At 34.8% G+C, this 26,851-nt stretch overlaps 1 long non-coding RNA gene across 1 annotated transcript; it reads left to right on the top strand.

Annotated features, from left to right (window-relative positions):
* Nucleotides 1-25,783: 25,783 nt before the first annotated feature.
* Nucleotides 25,784-26,620, top strand: LOC110675324. Its single transcript, XR_002499373.1, has 2 exons — nucleotides 25,784-26,010; nucleotides 26,076-26,620. It is a non-coding gene; the product is annotated as an uncharacterized LOC110675324 (long non-coding RNA).
* The last annotated feature ends 231 nt before the right edge of the window (nucleotides 26,621-26,851 follow it).

The following is a 26,851-nucleotide window of genomic DNA, read 5'->3' as shown; positions in this document are numbered from 1 at the left end:
ATTATAGCCGTTCTTTGAGTGGGAAAATTTGCCAAAGTGGTTGCAAGAGCACGCTATATCGTGTTATTTAATAAAAAAAAAAACAAGTTTTTATATAACATTTTAGGACCCCATTTCCTAAAGATTGTTGAGCCAACATTGTTTCCAGATTGCTTGAGAAATTCCAGCAAAAATCTCGGTAATAACATATGTACTAATATCTGTAGATATCTTTGTAAAAATTTCTGGATGAATTCTACAGCTATTCCGAACGAAATCTTGAAGGAAATCCTTGAGAAGTTCGTGAAAAGAGTCTCTGGATCAACTTCTAATGAAATCTTCGGAGCAATACCTTAAGGGAACTTAAGGGAAGTAAATATATCTGAATTATATTCTGATGAAATGTTAGATAAAGTTCATAAAAATACTTGGCGTAATTTCACGAGGAATCTTCCAAGAAACTAAATATTATTATTATAAGGTTACTATTTTTGAACACTTAGTCGCTACCAGCTATCTGTTTTTTCAGGATTTTTTTTCTAATTCGTTCTGGAAGTCCGTAGCAATTTCTCCAGAAATTTCCTTTAGAATAACCACAAAAAACACTTTCTCAAAATTTTCTATTAATTACTTGTGAGTTTTTGCGGATTGTTTTCCAAAATTTCACTATGATTAGATTCATCATCAGTCAACTGATTTAGAATTTTCTACAATTTTTGTTACAGAAACTTACATTCTGACCAAATAGGGTCCTAAAGCCTTGTCCCAATTTTAGTGCCAAACGCTTAAGTTTAGGCCACTAACACATGTTTACTCAGTTTTCTAGTGTTTTCCTATGGTTCGAGTCCAAAAAACATTTTTTTGTTTCTTTTTTTTAGATTTTGTCACACCCCTTGGCTTTAACTCAAAATTTGGGTGTATTTTGTTTTCCGTATCCCTTCCGAAATGTCAGATAGGAACAACCCCAGTGTTAAAACTAGAATCCCTGTGGTGATTTGTCGAATAAGTGAACGTCAAACATGATCAAAAGTGTCAAGGTTCATTTATGGACGTAATTTTTTAATTAAAGTTTAAACATGATATAATCGTTATTTGAGCGGGAAAAATTGCTAAAGTAGTTACAGTAACATTCTCTTTCGTATTATTGAATAAAAACAAGATTTGATTAAAAATTTTAGGACCTAATTTGAGGTGTGGCTTCGTTCTATAATCACCTCAAACGTTTGGTACTAAATTTGGGGCAGAGCTTTAGGATCCTATTCTCTGAGCTTGCCCATGTATTTATTGTTAATAGTTTAGTGCGGATTTTGTTTCTCCAATGAACAGGTAATTATTATATTTTTATCCTATCAATATTATTTTTTTTATGTTAAGGTGCTCATTTTTCATTTATCTCAATTATCTACTTTGTTTTTCCCAGCCAAACTTCCAACGCACTTCCAAGAACACGCTTAAAAAAAAAGAAACCCCCGGCAACGAACTACCGCGACAACAAACACAGTCAAGCAGACAAATCACCGCCGCAGCAGATGACACTAATACAAGCGAAATTTCCGAGGAAAGAACAGCAAAATTGTGCCTTTCGCAATTTTTCTCTCTCCATCTCCCTCTCTAAAGCACGTCTGAAAGGATCTAACTTTGTCACGCACGCAACTCGAAGCATGACTCTCATGTCATCAGAGGCAAAAATCGCGAAAAAAATTCTAAAATCCAGAATAACGGGAAAAGTGAAATAGTAAATAAAAACTGCAAGAGAGATGAAATTCAAGCGTATTAAACAATGAAGAAAGAGACAACCTTCATCTCAACCATTTTTCTACACAAATATTTTTGAAAGTCCCCTTTTGTCGAATTGTTACAACGCGAGCACGAGCGTGATGCGAATGCGAGCGAAAAGTTAAGAATAAAATTGCGAGAAGGAAATCAGAAACTGAGACAAATATCAATGTAAAATGAGGAATGTCATTATTTTCACCTCGTCGAAAAATAAATGAAACATTATAAATCTATATAGGGAAAATACTTGAAGAACAATAGAGAGAAAAAAAACTCACAAACACAAATCTAAAAACGGCAACTTACAAGTCAACAGCAAGAACAACAACAACAAACAAACAAAACAAGATGCTATATTTTCGAAAAATCAATGTCAACAAATTCGTGTCGACTGGGACCCGGCTTGGAATCTAAACCACAGTAAAAAAATCAACCGTATGAGTACTAAAACCAAACGCTCACGTTCAATGCGGAGTCACAAACGGAACTCCTATTGGTACGGGTCCCAACACGACGATACAGAACTGTTCATTAGGTTTTATACGTAATAAAACGGGGTAACTCTCGGCAAACGCGAGAGTTGTTGAGGTAAAACGCGAAGAAAGTGTTACGTCACCAGAAGAAACCAAGTTCCCATTTTAGTACCCAGGGTGTATGTATTGTTTTCTCGGTCCCACCCAAAGCGCAAAGCATTGTTCTTGTTTTCAACGTATCGTACTATTGTATAAGGTCATCCCATGCGGGAAGTTCGAATCGGTTTTAGTACTATTTGGGTAGGGAGTTGTACTAATTCCGGAAGCGATTTTTCAACGTCTTCTTTCCATGATCCTACGCGGTGTTTGTTTCTGACAGGCCGCCGGTGTGTACTAATAGTAATAATCAAGCGATTTATCGATTATTTATTGCATATATACACAATATAGGACGATTATAATTTTAGAACATAATGGATTAAAAGATAACGGAAAAGAGGAAAACCGCTATGTGATAGTATTTCCAAACTGTGATACGAATATTATTTTTGTTTGTTTATTCGACGGAAAAGAGAAAGTCATCAATATTGTATTGTATAGCTTATTTATTGACAAGGAAAAAAGGAAGAGAAATATTCATAAGGTGTACTAATCCACTTAACCAACGCTCTAGTCCACGAATCACACTCACATACACACTTATCTCGTTTTTTGCTAGCTACTCTTGGAAACTTGTTTGAGAATGATTGTAATATATCTACTTATTGGATGCAAAGCGGACGAAAAGAATTTTTTCATAGGTGTGTCGTATCGCTCACTGTTCTCTCGATTTTCAGGGACAATTTTTAACGTAAGTAACGTAATATTCAAATTATATATCAAACTAAAGGAATTTTAGTACATACTGGTTGGCGGAAGGGGAAATAAAGCTCGCTTCTGTTTTAGTACAGGTTTCGGCGAATATTAGTAAAACCGATTCAACGCCCTGCAAATCTGTCTCCTCTCTCTCTCCCTATCTCTCTCATGGAACTACCATCCTCGTACACCACACTTTAGTTGGTAAAAAAGAGACTAAATCGCCAAACTTTAAACTGACAAACTTATACTTTAGTCTGAATGTCGTTGATTTATAAACTGTACTAAAATCACTGCTGTATTTATTCGAGGAAAAACAAAAGAAACCACTTCACACAAACTATAAACTAGCGAAAAATGAAAAGACAACTTGAAAATCTTCCATCTTCGAAAACACTTAACGAGAACACTATTAAGAAAAGTATACAATAAATAACTTTATTAAAGATAAATGTAAAATGAGAAAGTTATGGGAAAATGAACAAAACTGACTGAACATATATTAAAAAGAAAAAAAACTGCAAAGTAAAGCCGCGAAGCAAGGGCAACATTACCGAATGAAAACACACTAATTGTTGAAGTTGTATAAAATAAAAATGTCTGACGGTGCAGCAAAAAACCCTCTGGTCATCACTAATATTTTAAGCTATATTTTCTTATTTATTGAAAAAAGCAAAGAGCAAATTTAAAGCAAAACCCAATCAGATTAGTGATGATACGCACAGAGAGTAAAAGAGACAACAAATCAGACTATTTTTACTTATACATTTAGTACGGAGGAATCGATCATCCAAGTGAACACAAAAGCAAAAAAAAATGCGAAGTAAAAAAAAACAAATACAAATGAATGACTGTACTCTTATACACTCTCATACACATAACGGCATACATTCACAAAACAAGCGAAAGCAAAGAAAATAATTCTTTAAACTGAACGAAAGGAAAACAAAATGAATCCATTAAATTTACAACTATTACCGATGTAGAGTTTTTAGTTGGTGAAAAAGCAAAAAAAGAGTTAGGAGAGAAAAACGAAACCCATATAGGTGAACAACCAACACAAAGCAAACTTGAACATACACACAAACAAAAACAAATGTGAATCAAAAACAACCATTATAGAGAGTGGCACGGTTTCGCACGTGACTTTTTTTGGAACCATTTACCTTTTATCCCAGTAAAAGAAAGTTACGAATATGAACGAGACTAAACAAAATAAAAAAAAAACGAAGACAAAGAGCAACAAAACACAACAAGGAAGTAAAAACTTGCGCAATAATCCGAATCATTTGGTTAAATCACGACGATCGTGATTGTTATCTTTTTCACGGCTCAATTTTGGGTTTCGTTTTGCGATGAGATATTTGAGTGAAACCCGTTTCGAAAATAAGGACGAGTAAAATCATGAGCTACTTCGATCACCAACAGAGATCATTATTTACCGGCAAATTTCTGACAGCCCGAAGGTTGTCACATTGTTTCTGTTCTAGATCTTTAATCGAGTGGAAAGTAAATGTTTTGCGCTAAACCATCTGGGCTACATTCGACTGTTTTGGTCTGACACAGCTTCTTCACGTTTAAATTGAATTATTGATCGAAAATAAAGAAAAAAAAGTTTTTGCAAGTTGATAAGTTTAAGCGAAATAAAAAAAAACTGTAGGTGAAATGAAAAAGTAGACAAAAAGAAACAGTAGCAGTAGAATAGGATGAGAAAAGGAAAGAAAATGCAGAGGATTAAGTAGCTGAAATGAAAAACAGTAGCTTTAGGCTTAAGGAAAAACAACTAGCTATTAAGTGAAATCCAAAAAAAAACAGACATAATAAAAACAATGGAAAACGTAAGTGCAGTGCGAGAAGGAAATAGGAATAAAAAATGAAATGATTTTTGATAGTTTGTAAGGGAATATTTAGGATAAAAAATTGTTTAGACTAGGGAAGTTGAATGGAGGGAAAACCAACTGAATTGTGTTCCGTTGTTAAGACTTTAATTTCCTAAAAACTTCTAAGTAAAGTGAACGACTAACAACTGATTCCTGACCGAACCTAACCTATATAGAACGTATGCATTGGGCACATTAAAATCCCACTGTAGCCATCTTCCATGCATTGTCTTTGGTTCGTAACATACAAAACGTTTCCTTTAGGTTTTTCTACGTTTCAAAATCGCGAGCGGGGCTTCCACCTTCGTTTAAATCGTTTTACTTTCAAATTTACCAAACTAAATGCATTGATAGATACCACGACACATGTTTGGTATACAGGAACTATTTTTTTTTTTTCAGTTTTGAGTTTAATCCGACGAAAGAGAAATAGTTTAAATTGAGCGCGATTAAACGAAACGCAAACACAAAGAAAAAAATCAAGATGAACACAATGCCCACGATTGATCGACTAGTAAACACAAAAAAGTAAAAAATGTAAAAAAAAAACTTGGAGAACCTGCGGGTGGATTGAATTTTAGGGTTAATGATGTTAAATGAAAACTTAGCATTAAAAATGATGAAAAAAACTAGATGAAAAAAAATGATTAGGTTTAAGTGAGAAAAGTAAGCAAAAATACGCGAAAAATAACAAAAAAAAAATCAAAGAAAATTGATGGAAAGAAAGCAAATAGCAAAACGAAAAGTAGGAATGGTAAATAAAAAAAAGAGTAGCAAACACTGAAGCGCAAAACAGTCGGAAAACATGCAAGCAGAGTAAGAAATGCTATGAAACTACTTTTAAGAAACTCACAGAGAAAAGAAAAATGGAAAACTCTATAGCTTCTAAGTGACATGGAAAACCCATGGAAGAAGATGAAAACACCTAGCTTTTAAGTGAAAACAGAAAAACTGGAAGAAAGCTGCAAGAAAGAACATAAAATGCGATGAAAAAATGGAGAAAGATGGGTTTTTATTAATATCACACTTCCGTTTGATAGGGTAAAATAAGTGTTTCAGGCAGAGCGTATAAAATGTGAACATTAACGGCAAAATTAAGTGTAACGGTCTGTCCAAATTATTTTAAGTAAGGTACCGTGGGTAATGGAAATAGTATAGTTGAGATTCAAAGAATTTTAAAGAATTTCAATTGAAATAAATGAGGTCGTGTATGCTTTTTAGCTTGATTTCCACCATTTATTTTATGTAATTTTTTTTTGTTTGTCATGTTAAACAATTGTGTTTATTCCTCGAGTGGCGTGAGGGGAGAATGGACCGATGCACGAGTTCATTATTTGACGTTTGAGCGGTGCCGTGTTATTTACGTGACCATGGCAACGAGTGAATTCGGCACCGCTCAAACGTCAAATTAGTGAACTCGTGCATCGGTCCATAGTCGTCTCACTTTGAGTGAGCGATTCCGACACTCGAATGCAGTGAGAATGGTCACTATGAATGAACTCGAGTGAACTCTCGCTGTATTCCGAGAGTCGGTGTTTATCGACTGTGGTCGTTGTCTCGTGACTTTTCCATCCCGACAAGAGTCGTAACGTCCTGGTGTATCGACTGACTAAGGAATGGATGTGGAGAAGTAAGTTTCATCAAACAAATTTGAATTCAGGCATGTGCATTATCAAGTAGGTAAATCTATTGGAGTATTAGCCCAAAATTTCACGTGGCCTCCCCCTGAGGGGCCGACGCGCTGCATTTTTCTTCTTCTTTCTGGTGCTACGTCCCTACTGGGACAGAGCCTGCTTCTCATCTTGGTGTTCTTATAAGCTTTTGTTGCCAATTGACCATTTTTGCATGTGTCTATCATGCGGCAAGCATGAAGATATGCTATGCCCAGGGAAGTCGAGAACATTTCCTTCAAAAAACAGATCCTTGACCGGTGGGATCCATTCAAACCCACGACCCTCAGCTTGGTCTTGCTAAATAGCTACACGTTTACCGCTACGCCAATCCAGACCCCACACTTCTCTCACCCCGTTTACTTCATGCATATAAGAGAATAACATTGGGGATCATTCCAAAATGCCGTCCATCATATGAGTGGGGGGAGCGATTGGTTTATGAAAGTGTGACATGTGCGTGTATTTGAAATTGGAAAAAAGTGTAAAAGAAGGGGGGGGCTTAGGGGATTAAAATTCCTAAAAAAAGATGGAAGTCATATTTGAATAATTGCTGAAGTCCTACCAAATGACTGACCATAAGCTAATCGGATAAAAATGGGACAATATTAAAAGACGAAAATAATGCTCTCCTAGAGAAATCTCTACACGATTTATAAAAAAAAGATTTTTGAAAAATATCTATCTTAAAAAGTTGGCTTTAAAACTCGTTACAATTTTCATAAAGAAAATTTGTATTCTTGGTTAGTAGAAAATGCCCTTAAGAAAAGTTAGACGAAAATGTTTTCGTTAGGCTGATTAAATCATAAACGTGAATTGTTCTAATACTTCATGATTTGATTGAAGAAATGCGCTGTTTTCTAATCAATTGCCTATCAATAGTAAAAGTATCTCTACATGATATGAAAAAAAAACTTGGAAACTGCTCAGCAATTTATTTAATTATTTCTGAGAACTATCGATATTAAAAAATTTCAATCTTTAATTTAAAGTTTAAATAGTAGTTAATTCGGTTTTCATTTAATTATAGGTATTCCACTAATGAGCTCAAATATGTATTATCTTAAAATCTCGTTATAATTTTAACTGAAAAAAAAAATATTCTGGGTTAGAACGATTTGCCCTTGGAAAAAAAGACGAAAATGCTTTCGTTAAGCTGATCAAAACCATAATACGTATTTTTTTTAACTTTTTTTAAGCAAATATACTCTTTTCTAAAGATAATTAAAAAAAACATACCAATAGTCAAGAATTGTTGTTCAATACATATAACTTCGTTATTTTTCAATATTTACTTTTTTAGGTTTATTTGAAAAATTTAAGTTATATATGATATCGATGAATGACCTCAAATTTTGACCAATAATATAAATGAACATTTCATAAAAAATATTTGGTAAAAGAAAATTTGAAAAGAGAGTAATAACACAGCGTAACAAAAATGACATTTTTGCGTGTCTCAAGGATTCAAATTATGTGTCTCGAGTAGATTTGGGGTTGCTGAATCTGATACCATTTCAAGAAATGTTCCAGCATGTCACAATTTTTAGCTACAGGTCGCCAAATTTATATAAAACTCTGATTTCATTGATGTTTACATAAAATTTAAAGTATGGTTTATCAAACTTTTTTGTTATTTAACCCATTAAGCATGCTATTTTGCACTTAAACTTTCAATTTAGATTAAATTTGGTTGAAATTGCGCGATTAAATTTAGATTAAACCGATTTTTTCGACATGTTTGCTGTTTCCATACAACATTCTTCGTTTCTCTCATATGGGAAAATACAATACTTTTTCAAACCATCAAAAAATAATTTCTCCGCATCGAAAGTATTATAAACTTTATCGATAAGTATTTTTATACACATTGAGATTGAATTATGTGGCAAATTAAGAAAATAAATTGCCTTACATGTCGGCAAACTTGCATACAAGTTGGCTGAAATAGTCAATTTTTACATTTTCAACAGACAATTTCTCGAAAACTAGATGTGCTATGATATTTTTAAAAACGGCAATGGAATCAGCAATCCTTAATTGAGTGAATAGCTGTATTTTGGTGCTTGAGACAAAACCGTGTTCCGCAGTGTAATAGGTTCAATTGCCGGAGTCATCTTCAAAATAAGTCTTCACAAATTCAGCCTCAATTTTAGGCTAGATTTTGAAAAATGTTGCTGTTTAAATTTGAAAAAAAATCAAAAAAGAAATGTTTCATCAAATCGGGGACTTTAAACTTATAATATATGACCTATTCATAAGCAAAAAGTAAATCAGAAGCTTGTGCCGTCTACAAATTATAGTTTAACTTTGAATGAGAATCTGAAAATCAATACTTGGGTGCGTTGAATGATTTTTCTTTTGATCTTCGTGAGTGCAGCTCTAGTTATTCGTTTGATTCTAGTTGTTTTGCAATGTGTTTGTATCTTATCGTTTTATTTGTATCTTATGTTTTTTAATACCGGAGTGTTCCTAAGACGTTATTCCAGGATTACCTTTAACGAGTTGGACCATGAATTTCCGGAACACGTCTTGGGATTTCCTCAAATTTTCATCAGGAAATCCCTCAGAGATCATTCCACCATGTGTTTCATTGGGAGCTATTCAAGGTATTCTTATAATAACTCAACAAAAGTTCTACGAGTATTATTCCAGTAATTCCTCCCGCTTTTTTTAGTTGTCTCGAGGAATCAATTAATATCTAGATTTTTGCAGTTAATGACTACTGTAGCAATTTCTTTGAGGTTTTCTCAGGTGATTTTAACAGAAAAGAAAGAAATAATTCAAATACATTGCAGAGATTCCTTGGGGGATGCCCATAAATCACGTGGTCATTTATCATGTTCTTTTGTCCACATACACAAAAAAATAAAATTTTCGAGACTTTTTCGGCGATTTATTAAAAGAAGCTACTTATCCCAAAATTATTTTATTTATTTATTTACCTTTAAAATTGTACATCGGTTTATCCAATATAGATATGATTCAGTACAAACCCTGCAATTTCTGTTGTTAGAAAACCCTCATTATATTCGTAAAGAATTAGATACGTGAAATTTTGAAGGAAATGTGAAAAAGATCCATTAAAATTTAAATTCAGCGATGTGCGTCAACATACACTTCGAAATTCTTCCACGGATAATTTCAGGGTTCCTCTAGAGTTAAGACATTCATCCGGAGTTCCTCCAGCAATTCATTTGGATTGCATCCAGCGATTCCGCTGAACCTCTACTGGGAATTCCGCCGGAGTACCTCGAATAATTCATTAAGAGTTCCTCTGGGAATTTGTCCGAAACTCCATCGAGAATACCTTCGAATTTCGGTCGGGTTTTTCTGCAGCTTTTCCGGGATTTTTTCCCGGTGTTTTCCTGGAGTTCATCTGAAGCTCCACCAGAAATTCATCAAGAGTTCTTCCTGGAATTCCATCGCATATTACTCCACAGTTTCTCCATAAATTTACCGGAGTTCATCCGGTTTATTCAGGAAATTCTCCCAAAAGTCTCTGTAAGCACCCCCGAAAATTCATACAAAAATTACTTCATGAGCTTCTCCAAGAATTACCGAGGACTCCCATCCCAAGAGTTCCTCCAAAAATTGCTTAAGTTTTCCTCCAACTCCACTAATAATTTCTCCGGAGATTCCATGATTTTTACAACAAGTACCAGGAATTCTACGAGCCATTACTTCGGGAATTACTCCAGAAATTCCGTTAGGGGTTATTCCAGGAGTTCTTTAAATGATTTCTTCAAGAACTCCTCCAGGGATTCCTCTGATGAGCCACTGGAAATTCCTTCAAAGATTCCTCCGTTGTTCCTTAAATAATTCCTTCGGAGTTCCTACAGCAGTCACATCGCATCCTTCCAGATTTTACTACAGGATTTTCTTTTCGAGTTCCTTCAGGAATTTCTTTGTAAGAGGATTCCACTGGAAGTTCCTCCAGGAATTACTCCGGGAGTTCCTCCAAGAATCCCCCGACAGTTCCTCTAAAAATTTCTTCAGAAGTTCCTCCATAGATTGCTTCAAATTTTTCCGGTTATTTATGCGGAGCTCTTTCGAAAATACCTTCAGAGCTTCTCGGGAAATTCCTTCGGATTTCTTTCATGGTTCCTCCAGAAGAGGTTGTGATAGAACGCTGGCCAACCGTTTTGTGGCGTAGATGATTGCGTCCTGTCTAGCGTGCTTCGTGCAATTTCCTGAGAAATTGAAGATTATTGGTTTTATTACAGAATTGCTCTTATATTTTTTCTATAAGGTATTACTCCAGTGATTCCTTCTGGAATTCATTCAAGGATTATGAGGCCCTTAATAGTCATAAGAATAATTCTTGCTTGCTAGATTTCCTGATAAATTATTCATGAAAATCACCCCTCTAAAAATATTTCGAGGAAAACATTACTTGACTGCCGTGTTGAGCATTTTAAGTGGTATTCCAAGTGTTGCTAAACATTGTAAATCAAATATGTGTCTCATATGGAACAACAACTTTTAATTTGTTTGTAACAGATCTTCTTCTATTATTATCAAGAGGTTGTAAGATAATATGTATCCATAACCAACGTTGTTTAAACTCTTATTCAATCAACTTTCAAAAACACATACAAATGAGAAACTGAAGCGATGCCAAGGTTATATTCAACGTTTGATCGTCACTTTATACAACACATACCCTAATTCAACTGATGTGGCTATTATAAAATGCTAGTTAAGCAACATGTTTATAAATTGCCTTGAATTATTTCTTGGGAATAGTAGATATTTTTGGAATTGTACTATTACTTCCAATATTCTTCTAAAATTTCAGCAACTACTTATTCTATTAGTTGTTTTACCAATTTCTTGTGGATTTTGTTTAAAAATGCTGAAAAGTTCTAGACGTTTCATTGTTTTAATAACTACTAGCAATTTGGTTCAACAATATTTCTTGTTGAATTTGACAGCTGGGTTCAATGTGATTCAACAAAATAGATTTTTGATTTGAAAATTTATTTTTTGAAACAACAATATTTTTTCATTAAAATAAAAATTTCCATTTTTAAAACAATGGTCTGTTATTTGTTGATATTATAGTTTTTTTATTTGAAATATTAAACCTTTTTATTCTTCCTGGCCCCTCTCTTTTTATTGTCCTTTAGGCTGATACAAATATTAATTTTCTTTTATGTCCGAGACCACTTGGAAGGTACGAGGGGGGGATAAAAATAAATAAGGAACAAAAAAAATATTGAAAAAAAAAGTAATTTTTTCGAATTTTTATTTTTAACGATGGTTGTTAAACTTTTTCCAATCGTCATCTGGATCATTATTTTACGTGGTTTTTACTCTAAAAATAAAAAAAAACTAACTGATGTAAAAAATATGATGAATTTTTTTTCTTCCCTTCAAAATTTTCGGATTTTTGAAGGGGGGGGGGGGGGTTACATAAAAGAAAAATAATATTTGTATCAGCCTTATTTTGAAATGAACAAAAACGACTATGGCTTTCAAAAAGCGTAGTTTATTTACACTTCTATGTGTTACAATTCACTATAATACATTAAAAATCTGTAATATGTCCTTGCGTCTAATTAGCGAATGAATTTGATCCGCACCGCAAGCGACGGGGTTAGACTCATCTGCTCAATTTTCGTTTGTTAAAAACAACAAATATAACTATTGTTTTGAATAGTTGTCAATTCTCTACGTGTTGGAGTTCTTCCTGAAAAAAAAACCAAATGGAATCACTGAAGAATTATTGAAAGATCCCCTGTCAATTTCGGTTATGTAAAAAAATGTTGTTTAGAAGAAATTTACAGGCAATGCAGGATTCGCTCTCATTTGAGAATGAAGCACGATCAAAGCAAGCAAAGAAATACATCCCATCTGTTGCGGTCCACGATCGTCATTGTATCGCAAGGTGTAACAAGTCTGATAAATGGAAGCAGCGAGCGAGAGCCCCAAAGAGAGAGCAATGATAAAATCCATTTTTCTCGCTTGTTAACCGTTGGGGATAGGTGTTTTTCTTCACTTGCATGATATACAATCCACGAACTTCCAATAGCAATAGTGTCCCCCAGGCTTGGAGCATGTTTAGAGGGGTTTTATCATGCACTACTATCCCCCCAATCTGATCAAAGTTGTAGCAGTATACGATAAACAGTCTCTCATAATGTGCAGCATGTTATGATAGTTACGGAGAGCGATACGTGAGAAATTCTCTCAATTTTCTCAGGGTTCAATCCCTGGAAATTTATAAAATTCTGCCAGATCCTTGAACATCTTCGTAAGGAATCTATTTTAGAAATCTTGGGTAAATTCCTATAAAATCCCGAAAACGAGATTTGGATGAACGTCTTTCTGGATGAATTCTCGGGAAATGCCAGAATACTAAATGAAATCCATGTAGGAATTTTTTAGGAAATACTCAGAGCAATTTTTAGAGGTATTTTTGGTGTAATTCCTGGTTATATCCTTGGTTTATTCTTAGAGTGTCATTTTATTTTTAGTAAAATGTTATATTGTCGTGAAACTGAGTGTTGTGAAATATAATACTATCTAAAAGCTGATTTGCTGCTGACAAGAAAAGTAATCACCTATCTCGATGCGTGTAAAATTACTCGCATGGGATGGTCAAGAAAACCACACTTCTTTGATCGCAGTACGCAGAAATGTCATTTCAAATGGGGCTCTGTAGGAAATATCTTGACCCATTCAGTCAAGCAATTTCTTTACTTTTCTTGAGCGAAACAGCATACTTAGCTTAAGCCTAAACTGTTTTCAGGTGTTTTTATTATTATTCCATGGCTAAAATTTGAGAATAGTTTTAAAAGGTACAAATATGAAAATATATGAAGAAGTCAATAGAAATCTTGTAGATTTTTTTTTTTTAATTGAGCAATTCTTAGTGTGCTCTAATGGTTTTTCTTGCATTTTCCAGGATGTTCTCATATATCTAGGAATTATTAATATCATATATTGGCAATCTGATTATGCGTAATTGAATAAGTTTTAATATCCTCAAATGTTGTTTTCCTTTAACTTTCTTTCATTCCTAACTTAAATTTGCCAAACTTACCGGAGACAAATTTTAAAATTTTACCTAAAAGTTTTTTTACAGTTTCTCGGATAAAAAAATCAATATTGCAAAATTCAAAAACAAATTTTTGATGGTTTATCTAAGCTAAATTGCAAAAGAGCAAAATACAGTGAAACCTCCATGAGTCGATATTGAAGGGACCATCGACTCATGGAAATATCGAGTCATGGAACAAATGCCCTTGGGAAGCTGTTTCAAGGGACCATCATAGTAACCATGAAATTTTGTTTATTGTATGGTTCTATGAGTCGATATCGAGTCATGGAACATCGACTCATGGAGGTTTCACTGTATACCAATTCTCCAATTGAAATCATATTATCGTACGTTATCGGACCTTATCAATTGTTCTAGACAGATGATACAAATATCACAGACAAACAGACGTAACACTTAGAACAAATCTCGATCAAAACCATAGTCATGAGGATATGTACTCCCAATGCTAAAATCGGTGTTTTTAGTCGACGGGCCAACAGATGGCGGTAGTGTTTAAACGCCAAATATTGACAAAAACGATGCGAGCGCATTGGCCACCTACCATATTTTTGAATCGACCGTTGAAAAGATGGTCGATGGACAATGGTGAGAGTTAGACGTCTGTTTGTCTGTGCAAATATTTTCATTTCAAATCACGGATGTCTTTCGAAAACATAGTTAGGAAAAATCCTACAGTACTTCTGTATAACTTATGTCTATAAAATGGATGAATTTTCTCCAAAATGTTCTAGTTACTATGTAACAAAAAACATGGTTTGGGTCATTTGGCGCAATTTGAGAAGTCTTTCATATACAATATATAAAAATCAGAAAAATCGAAATAAATAACGAATTGAAGTACCTACATAAGTCTCTTATTTGTTAACCACAAAAAAATAATTACCTTATTCACGTTAGCTCAATATAAAGATGAAGTTAACTATTGATTGTTTTGGAACAACTTACCCCACCATACCTTACATGCTAACAGTTTGTAATACCTTACATGCTAACAGTTTGTAAAAGTATTAATATTGTCTCTAATATCAATAATTTTAATTGACACACAAAGTTTTTAAAAATTCTGGTGCAATCTCATTTCTATCTGAATTTCCCGATTGAAAATGAAATTTCCGACCTTTCCCTGCAAATTTCCCACTGTTCAATTACCCACTTTTCCCGCATTTACAGATTTTCCCGAGAGTGTGGCAGCCCTGTACTTTGAGAATTCCTTTTTAAAATTTATAAGAATATTCCGAGGAATCATTTTTTCCCTTTTATCCTTGCAGTGAACCTTCTAGAGATACCTTTAGAGTCCTTTAAGCGAATAGTTCATCAGGAACGTCTTCTCAGATTCCTTGAATGAATAGGAATACTCTCGGTGACTCTTCCTGGCATCCTTCCAAAACATTCTCCAGAGATCCCCCACTTATTCTTCTATAAATTCCTCCAGAGATTTTCAATGGATAAGAGGGCTTTCGCAAAGTTTGCTTCAGCAAATTCAACGCAACTAAATCAAGCAATATTCACTAGGATTATTTCAAAATTGTCCTAGGGAATTTTTCAAGATTTTCTCTGATGTCTCTAGTAGTAGTAGTTACTCTAGCAGATCATTCAAAGATTCCTACACTGCCCATAAAAGCATAACTGTCCCATATGGATTTTCGAACCAACACTTTTTTTCATCGCAACATTCATGTTTTAATATGTACTTTACTATGCATATAAAAATTAACACACTTTGTTCGGAAAAGTTGCGGAAAAATATGAAGCTGGTGTAGTCCCATATTAAAAAATAAAGGCATAACAGTCTCTATATGAACTTCCAACTCGAATACCAATTGCAAAACGTGGGTTGTGTTCAAGATTATATTTTATGCTGATCAATAGAATCAAAATGAGTTTACTTTGCGGTGGTACTCAATAAATATGGCATGCATAAATGTACTAGAAAATGATGAACATTTGTATGAGAATACAGAACTCAAACTTTGAGCACAATTTTCGCAATGCCTACTATTTCAATATGGGACAGTTATGCCTTTATGGGCAGTACAGGAGTACTTAAAAAAACCGTTTACTCGTTTAAAAAAAAAATCATTTCGGATTTTTTACAGGAAAGCCTACAAGAATTCTTCTCGAAGTTTCTACACCGAATTTTCCAGTTATTCTTCCATCAATTTTTATATAAATTTCTTCTTGAAACCTATTATGATTTCTCCCAGAAATTTCTCAACAATTCCTTCAGAAATTATTGCTTGGGGATATAAAAGTTTATAAACAATAAGAACATTTAAAAAAAATCTAAAGATATTCCTGGTGGAATCTTTGGACAAGTTTCTGGATATAGCAAAATTCCAGTTTGAATTCTTGAAGGTATCTTACACAAAATTCTTGGAGTAAATCCATAGAATGCTCGTATAAGAATTACTGAATGAAATCCTGAAGAAGATAATTTAAGATTTGATCTTGGGAGTAATAACTGATGTTTGAGGATGAATGAGTAAATATCTGAATTAGATTCTGAATAAATTCGTGGACAAAATCACGAAAATATGTACTTAATGTACGTATAACGAGCAATAATACTAGTCATAATTCCAAATAAACAATGACATATCCTTCTAAAAATTTTTGCCCAGAGTTCTTTCAGGAAATTCATTGGAATACCTCCAAAAATGACCCTGGGAGTTCCTTCCAAAACCTCCCCGGGAGTTTCTCTTGGAATCATACCGGGAATTCCTCCAGAAATCCTTTCAAGAGTTCCTACAAGAATTTATAAAGGGTCTCTTCGCGGAAAATTCCCCAAGAATTTGTATAAATTTCCTCCAAGAATTCCTAAGTACACCAGAAATTCCTCCGAGAATTCCTATATAAATTTCTTGAATGCAATTCACAGTACCTCCTCTGAAAAATTCCACAGGGCATTACTCCGGGAATTCCTCCAAGAAATTTTGGGGAAAATATTAACGAAATTCCGGGAGGAAGTTCCATCAAGGATCAATCTAGTGTTCTTCCCGGAAATCCAACACATTTCCTCCAAGGATTCTTATTATTCCTCCAGGAATTTATACGGAAGTTTCACCAAAAATTGATTCGACAGTACTCCCGAGAGTTTCTCAAAGAATGTTTCCGATGTTCATTCAACAAATTTTGCGGGAGTTCCTGCAAGAATTTCTTCTTCGCCATATTTTTTCGGATATTCCAGAAATTTCTTAAATAGTTCCACCAATAATTTCTCTTATTCTATTATAAACTTACCGATAAATTTTCGGAAGATTTCCCGGAAATATTAGTGAGAAGTTCTTGGAGAAATACTTGAAGGAATTGCTATAGGAATATCGGAGGAATTTCTGGTTTACTTCGCAATTTTGGGAGGATCTCCCGAATAAACTCTTAGAGAAATTTCCGAGAAGGAACTCCTCAGAAATGTTTAGAAGAACTCCTGAAGGATTTTTTGGAAGAACTCCAAGGATGATTTATGGATAACCTCCCGAAAGAATCCGTGCAACTCCCGAAGAAATTCTTGGAGGAACTGCAATGGAGCTCGTGGAACAACTCCGGAGGATTCCCTAAAAGAACTTTGGTGGACTTACCAGAGGAACTTCGGAGGGATGCCGGAAATTTTCTGGATTCCTGGAGGAACCTTGCAGGATTAGATGGAGGATTATCCCGGAGGGAAAACACGGAAGAATTCCTGTAGAAAATACCCGGATCAACTCCTGGAGGGAATCCTTGGATGAAATCGCCGGCGGAATTTTTGGAAACGATCCGCGAAGGAATTCCGAAACGACAGCATTTTTTTCCAAATTTCTCCTTTTCCATTCAAATTGTCTCCATCACTGAACTAACCGACCGAAGCGAAACGAATCAAAACAACATCGCACTTGGAAAAGGGCCACATAATGAAATTGGATTGTGTCAACCTATCAATGAATAAAAACGTTAAAAACTCTCTGATTATTATGTAAGTCATCCTCAAAAATGAAATTTATTTATTTTTTTGCAATATAGCTTGGTTTGAGTTGAAAAATTAGGAAATTAACTCAATTTCAAGTATATTTTATAAGCAGTAATAAATTAATACGCCCTTATCGCAGCGTTGTCGAGAAACATTTGTAATTTGACAGTTCTCCGAATGAACGCTGTGAAATGAACCAGTCGTCTCACCTACCGCTTTGTCGCTCGCATGAAAATGAACTTGTCACCTCATTCGAGTCGACTCTCGGAATCGCAACAAAAGGTTCATTCGAGAGCGAAGTGACCATTCTCGATTCCTCTCACTCCACTCGAGGAATAACCACGAATGGGTGTGGGGATTGCTCATCAAACCTTCCGGTCCGCCTCATAGTTACATACTATTTAGCACCAAGTAGTTACCAAGTAGTTCTTGTTTTTTCAGCTGTATTGAAAAGCATGAGCCATAGTCTTTGATATACAATCGGATCTTTCTTTAGCAGAAAAGAACCGAAATATCTATCGACGACCGGTGATTGCTAGCAGATATAGTGGAGAGCTTGTCTTGAAACGTTCATCGCTATAAGCTAGTTGACAAACTGAATACACTGATTGTCTGTCGATTAGGGTTACCAGACGTACTCTTTTCAGAGTACATGTACTCTTTTTTGCCTCAAAAATGTGTGTACTATTCTTTTTGCTAAATGGGCTCACGCGAACTCTTTTGCAGTTATTACTGACGATCACCGAACAAATCAAATAACCTTTTTGGAAAATCCATAAGTTTTCCCTTGAAAACAGGACATCCAACAATTGTTAAATAATAGCTGAATCGAATTGGAAAGATTAGCTAAAAATAATTTGAAAGTACCAAAAACGGTCAAAACGGAAAAACATAATTCATAAAATAATAATTCATATGTTAGGGAACATATTATTACACGTAATTCATCACGTTTTTATAAATAGTAGTTTTTGTTTACTATAACAATAAACTTGTATGTTGAGACTAGATAAAATTTACAACATTAAATTTCTCTTGTGCAAAGTATCACACATGTACTTTAACCTCTATCGTTATATTAGTAGAAGGTTGAAGAGTTCGGTTTTGCGTCGTCCGATTTATTTTGCTGACGGATTCGCGCGTGTTTTCGTTGCCGGAGAATTTTTTTTCCCTGTTTTGGAGCATCTTGCTGGGTACTGCTATGTGAAGCCCAAGCAGGACGGTTCTGTTTTGCGTCGTCCGATTAATTTTGCTGACGGATTCGCGCGTGTTTTCGTCGCCGGAGAATTTTTGTTTTTTTTTTGTTTCCTTGTTTTGGAGAGTCTTGCTGGGTACGTATTTGGGAAGGCCCAAGCAAGACGGTTCGTTTTCGGGACGTCAAGAAGTTTTGCTGTCAGTTTTGTGTTCAGTCGAGAATGGATTACCAACTGGTGAGTTCGTTTCATGCTTATGATAACACATTTTTTCTTGAAAGCGTAACTTTTATGTAATATTGAAACAAACTTTGTATGGTTCGTCACTATAAGTGTTGGCATTATGCTTTTTTCTTATACAATTTCAATATGCATATATTTTTCTCTTTTTGACATTATTAAAAATTATCTCTTGAATTGTTCGACATTGTGAATGTTGACGTATTTTCTAAAACTTCTACCATATCGAGACAAAATGCACAGTAATACTCATATGTAATTTTCAAACAAACTATGTATGGTTCGTCACTACAAGTGTCGGCATTATTCCTGTTTCATAGAGGTTAAAATGTATACATGCAATTTTCAGTTTTCGTCATTAATAAAAACGTCTTTTGAATTGTTCGACATTATAGATGTTGACGTATTTTTTCCAAAAACTTCTCGAGACAAAAATACAAAACTAGCTTTAAATACATGTCGTATATTTCCCCCTTGTCCATGGATCGCATCACCGACCAGAGGTGACTCCCAGATCTTTTCCTCCCTCACTAATAAATCCCCTTCCCGTGGTGATTGTGGAGATGCAGAGGTATTCTCGGTCTCTAGAAGCAACAATAATTACACCCTAACATTCCTTCCCCATCCCAACTGACTGTAAGGACTTGGCCGGCGCCGTTGTTATCGATCAATAATATTAGATCTGCTAAAATTACACTTCGAGAGTAAGCGGAAACTCCCATCCCTTATTCATTTGAATCGTAGTGCAATTCTTACCAGTTCCGATCAATCACGGAGTAGCAACCATTGACATGTACAGTCAGTCTATGCTATGCTATCGTTATATTAGTAGAAGGTTGAAGGTCTTTTCATTACACTTCACACGTATTTTCCGGAATCTATTTGTTTTTTCCACAAAAAATTCATTTTTTTCGCTACGGTGTCTAAAACATAAAAAATGGGGGTGAGATTGGGTCAAGCAAGAGCTATAGTAAATAAAATTGCAAGTCTACTTTTTTTGACATTTTACGGTGCCGGATGTTCCTTTTTTTTCATTGAGATGTGTTTATTCTTTCTAAATACAACATCTCTGAAACATCAAACAAGTCTACTTGAGTATTCCGTGCATTGAATAACAATGCAACGCATTTTAACAACTTCTCAAACCAGCAACCGTCCTTCGTGCGAAGCAACATCTTAAAATTTTAAATTTAATTATTGGTCAGTGTTTTTATATTAAAGAAACATCTCACGGAAGTACAACTGAGTTGGATCGCTGGAATACTGGGATAATGACGTCAACATCTGCCTGAAATGTATTGATCGTGGAATGTCGCATTGAAATTTAACTATTGGCTAAGGTTTAAAATAATCACTGTTTAAAATCTTAGATTTGTTTTACCAAATAAGGATGATAGTGTTATATAGATATAAGAAATAATAAATGTAATGTTGGGAAAAAAAAAAAAAAAAGATGTTTCAGTACACCTTTGGGGAAACTGAATAGGCTTTATGGGAATGACTTTGAAGACAGTTTGAGGGAAAAAACAAGAAAATTAATGTAAACTTGACGATAAATGTTGGATTTACATTTTTATCATAGCTCTTCAATTTTTTGGTTTGATCGTTCCTCTATTTTATTTTTTTTTATTTTATTTACTTGAATCTATCAACAGGCAATAGCAAGCCCCAATGATGGTATACTTAAAACTACTAAGAATTACAGATTACAGCATAAACAAAATTATCAACGAGAGTTCACTTTAATAAACCCTTTAAGTGCACTCAAGAAAATAGCTCCTTTGAATTCATGAGGATTTGCACATACATTGCTCAAATTTCCAAAATCATTTGTTTTATTTGTGCCACATACTCACTATACCTTAAATACCTTCTATTTGCAGCACATATAAGTCATTTGAAACATTTTCAAATTATGTGCAAGTTATACATTCTTCTGAAGCACATTGTGCAAACAAATATGGCATCCGTTAAAAGTTTCGTGGTAGTGATCTTGATAAACTGCATTTTTATTTTGTATCTGAAGGTAATATTGCAAAACAAAATCAATACTGTAATATGGTTTTGACTTATATTTACTTCTATACAGATAGAGATAATGGATTTCATCAGATTAATGATACAGTCATGGATAATTACCGATCGATGAACCGTCCACCTCGCTGCCCACAGAGATGAAATGCATACCAATATTGCCCAAAAACATGGTAATTTCTGGATCATTTGGTTCTACTGCTTTCTCTGATTCATTGTTTTATCCTACCACAAATAAATTTTGAGTAATGTCTATATCCATCTGTAAAATAAACTTTTCTTTATTTTCACTCATTATTGGATTTGAAAACAAGGAAATCCAAAAAGATCATTAAAACGATTTGTTCGATCAATATACTCCATTGAAGGCGCCCATGTAAAGTATGTGTCTGGTTTATGGATAGGATAAGAAGTAATCATACATTCAATGGAAATAAAGATTGGCGACAGTCCATTGATGTCGCACATACTTTCCATTTGTAAACCCACATTGCAAAAATCCATATGGGTTGGCACATGAATCAAATGAGGACATTATCTTGAGTGTGGGTTTATTATACCTATGACACATCTTAGATATCTTTTCGTCTTGTTTGCATCGCATTTCATCAATATTTTTCAAAGTACATACACACCAAATTTGAAGTTTATTGAGTTGCAATAGTTATTTAATAAATAAATCGTACATATCCCTTTTTGACCCATTCTCACCCCCAACGACGGTATTCATAAGCTCATATAGCTCACTAAATAGGTGACCTATATAAGTGACCTAGCGGTAAAACTATTGAAAAACAATTGACTAACTATTGATTTTAGTTTATAGTTTATTGTTAATTTTTGAATTGGAATCGAACGATTTGGAACAGCTTTTATTCATGCACTTTTACTAGATTTCCTTGGGAGCAAATCCTTCTGGAAGCGATTTCGGAGGAAAGTTGAATAGCCGAGGATATGGGAGTGCCCATTATCCTGGAACCTTCCTTACAATTGCCTTGATTTTAGCTTGCAACCCGGTTAACAGATGTGCAGCCACGATGACCACTCGAGTACACGGTTTTAACTTGAGGAAATGTTTAAATTTATCGGGAAACCTAAGAGATTTCTAAGAAAACGCGGTGAGACCCAGCGCGACGGCGTGGATAACTTACGATCAATGAAAAAGTTTGATTTCACAAGTCTCAAGAATAGTGAGAGACAGTCCATATGCCCGACAAAATATAAGTCGCGGAAATGCATGACAAAGTATAAAATGAAATAGCTGAATGCTTATTTCATAATCTTCAGAATGCATAAAATAGGATTATATTATAAGTATAATAATTACAACGCTAATTATTATTTTCGTTTTTAACCGTGTGCCTGATCTTCGCGCAAACAATATTGACTGTTTAACGAGAAACTTGCGACGATCGACGCGCTACCATACATCATATTGACTGTTTAACGATAAACTTGCAACGATCGACGCACCACCATATTTCATATAACGGAGGTTATTAGAACTAACTTGGAGGTGATGATTTTGAGGTTATTTGGCAATTCGGAGGTTAAAATCACCTCCAAACACTAGCGATTTTGCGGTGGGATGTTGACGTTTGATCACGAATAACGGAGGGTAGTAGAACTAACTTGGAGGTGATAATAGGGTCCTAAAGCCCAATAGAAATAATAAACCATAGAAGAATAGTGTCGCTGGTGTTCCCTTTGTTCTCGCTCAGAAACATGTTGGGTACATAAATGTCAAACTGCATACATTTTCGCATTGACATTTATAGTCCCGCCTATCTCCGCCAGCAAAAGATGTTCCTACTGCGACGACAGCGACATTCTTCTTCTATGGTTTATTACTTCTATTTAAAGACCTGTCCCAATTTTGATACCAAACACTTATGTTTAGGCTAAAAACACATGTTTACTCAATTTATAAATGATTTTCATTGGTTAAAGTCAATAATTAATTTTATTGTTCTTGAGATTTTGTCACACCCCTGGGTTTAAACTCATATTTTTGGATATTGACTGTTTAACGAGAAACTTGCGACGATCGACGCGCCACAATAATTCATATAACGGTGGGTATTAGAACTAAGTTGGAGTTGATGATTTCGCATTTTGGAGGTTAACATCACCTCCAAACACTAGCGATTTTGCGCTGGTATGTTGACGTTTGATCACGAATATTTTGTTTTCCGTGTCCTTTCCAAAATGACAGATAGGAATAACCCCCAGGCCCATGGTACGAGACGACTTTTAGCGTAGTCAACATCTCCATGTGTTTACTCATTTTCGGGTAATTTGAATCGAGAGTGCAATCAGAATGCGAAGTTTTGTTTAATGTTTATGATCCATAATCGAGCGAGTGTCGCAATCAAATCACTGATTGCTTGCTTGGAGGCTTGCAGGATGCCTTTTAATGTTTACTCTCCTTCCAAAACCATCGAAATGTTGAACGTGCTTCAAATATTTGGCACATTATCAGCTTATTTAACAATATCAAAAATTGATAATCAAACCACAGCAAACAGTTAAACAAAACAATGGTCTTTATTTTCACAATTCTTACAACTGACAGTGGCGATATTCGCTTATCGCCCGGTACATCCTGGCAACGAAGAACACTGTGTATCGATATATGGTGTCATGGGCCTGATAACCCCAGTATTAAAACTTAAAGCCCTGTGGCATTTTTGTCGACAAATTGAACGTCAAACATGATCAAAAGTGTCAAAGTTCATATATGGAACAATTTTTAAATTTGTTATAGCCGTTATTTGAGCTGGAAAAATTGCTAAAGTAGTTGCAAGAACATGCTCTTTCGTATTATTGAATAAAAACAAGAATTCATTAAACATTTTAGGACTCAATAGGCCAGGGGAAGTGGTTCACCTAGAGTGAATTTATGTCAGAGAAAAAGTAGATTTTGTATGAGAATTGACAGAAAAATGAATCACAAGTTCATCCACTTCTCCTTTCCTATTTCGCAATTTGGAGGTATAAATCACCTCCAAACACTAGCGATTTTGCGGTGGGATGTTGACGTTTGATCACGAAAAATGGAGATTTAATCTCAGTGTTGATTTCCCGCATAACTATGAACCATATCAGAACGGTTTCCCGTATTGTCAACAACAATTTGCGACCACATCATTATAATATCGTATAAAGTGCAAAATAACAATAAATCACCCATACGGCCAACGGTTTTCACAGTTTGCTGAACGGTAAATGAGCAAATAACAATGTGGGGAATGGGCGGTTAAGTTATGTAACCATTTGAAAACAAAGATTTTCTCGAACAAAACTTTTCGTGAACGGTTTACCAAATTGTAGCTAAACCATCCATTTTTGGCCAATTCCAATGTAAGACAAACTGTTCATGAACAGTAAAACCATATTTATTTTCAAAACCCGGATAATGTATGTATAATTATTGGTTTATTGTGCTATACAGTATTTTAACCACATACTGTACTCTTCTGTTACATTAATACCATAAAAGAAAGTGTGATGAAAATTATTTAATTAGAAAAAAAAACATTTAGATACGTGTCAAAAAAAAACCGCATTTATTATTATGGTTAATATTATTATTGATCACATAAGTGCATTACTCACAGATATTAATATTCTTTGCATAGTATCACCGAAATTCATCTTTTTACCCACGAACCGCTGAGACGCCTTTTCAACTTTACCAGCAGCTGCAACCTCAACGGAACAAGTACAAAAAGTTCCGGTTTCCTTAACCGATGCTTTTGCAAGCAGGCATAGGGACGACGCATTCTATTGGCACGATTCAGCTCACTTTCCAGTTCCGGTTCTCCCGATGATAGTCTGTTGAGGAAAAAACGGCAGCTTTTACGGTTGAGTTGATTATATCTATTAAGAGAAAAAATACTACTTGGCTAATTGATGAAATCAAACACGAATCAGATTACTTACCAATTATTATGGATCCAGCAACGGAGCTAAACCAGCCAAACACGTATTTCCAAATCGAAAATAAATAATTAAAACTGAAACAACAGACAATCTCGAACTCGCGACTTTTTTTTTCTTTCACCAGCAGTACACGGGAAAAAATTCTGTAGTAAAAATGACTATTTTAGCTGACTACGCCCATTCTTGAAACTACCATGGAATTTCAGACCAATTTACTATGTTTACGGTACATCCCACCACATTACTGGTACATTTGACAGAAATAAATTACAACAGTCTGATTTTGACTACGGACATGGTAAAATCAAGCGCATTTCTGGTCTGCTGAAAATTGCCGGTGCGAGCGCTTAAGTTAACCCCCTAAAATGGTAGTTTTTACCGCACAATTTTTTTGCGTGTAGAAAAACAAACACGCTGAAAAAATTCAACACAGTAAAAGTCAAGACCACTTTTTCAATATGGCGAATGTAACATTATGTTCTCAACAAGAAAATCGATGCTGAAGTTTCGAGCTTTATTTTTAATTCCTATTTACCAACTAAGCCATTCAATGTGGATACATTTGGACAATACAAAACAACACCATTTATCATTGTAGCGTATTCTATATGCATTTTCTTATGTTTAAATTATGTTTTTGAATGAAAAACGATTTTAAGTCGTTTTTTCCGTTTAGAAACGACAATGCGACCTATTGATAAGTCGTTCTGAAAACTATCTTGTTATTTTCGTCGGGTGCGTTACGACGTGTTACCAAAAGTTATGTTGCTTTCGTCAAGTTTGTTACGACGTTTTGACAACCGATGTGTTGCTTACGTCAGGATGCATACGTCAGCATAAGCATAAAACAACAGATAGGACAGGTGGAATAATGATGACAAAGATCACGAATACGGATGTTTTACGAAGTTCTGTGTCACAAAACTTCTGCGGATTTTGACATTCACAAAACTGTAAGTATTAACTCGGTATATTTAACATACTAACAACCAAAACATCTTAAAAATTATGTTCACAGATGTTGCCGATTTCATCGAATGCAAGCCCCCAGAAAAAGTGAGAGAGCATAACCGGTAAATGCATTGAGGATATTGTGTGAAAATGCTTTACCTGACATTCTTGCCAATTGACAGCAACAGCAAACGAACGTTGAAATTAATGTACAAAATCGCCAGCCAAGATTGCAGTTTCATAACATCGTTATTAACTCTACGCCACCTCCAGCTCATGGGCACCTTCTTTCTACCTCGCCGGCGACCATCACTCACCTGGCCGTGCTCACTGTGCTCCCGATTCTTATACTGGCCGGATTTGAGGCGACAACCAACTTTGCAAGCTTGTCCGGCATTCTAGCAACATGTATCACCCAACGTATCCTTCTAGCGTTTGTCATTTTTGCATGCTGGGTTCACCGTAGACTTATAACTTGATTATAGGAGGAGTGAAAGCCTCTTTAAGCTTGCCAAATATTTTTATATAGAGTAATTGTAACATAGAAAAAACTACAATCCAATGAACAGTAGATTTCTCAATAAATGTAAAAGAAACGGAAACAAATGGAAACAAAGGATCTACATATAAAAATAACTTGAAAGAAGTACTTGTGGAAAAATACTTGAATATGTAACTCAATTTGACTGTTATGTTGACGATTTGAGGCTATGTTTTTCAGTCTTGCAGAGACCAAAAAAAAACTGGATTTAACGTGGTGGAAGTTTAAGAACTTGATTCTTGCAAAACTGAAAGCTATAAGCTCAACCCATTTGAAAATATTGTAGTGTACCAGTACTGCCG

Source organism: Aedes aegypti, chromosome 2 (genome assembly GCF_002204515.2).
Source record: "Aedes aegypti strain LVP_AGWG chromosome 2, AaegL5.0 Primary Assembly, whole genome shotgun sequence".
Taxonomy (NCBI): domain Eukaryota; kingdom Metazoa; phylum Arthropoda; class Insecta; order Diptera; family Culicidae; genus Aedes; species Aedes aegypti.
This window is presented reverse-complemented; position numbering and strand designations above follow the sequence as displayed.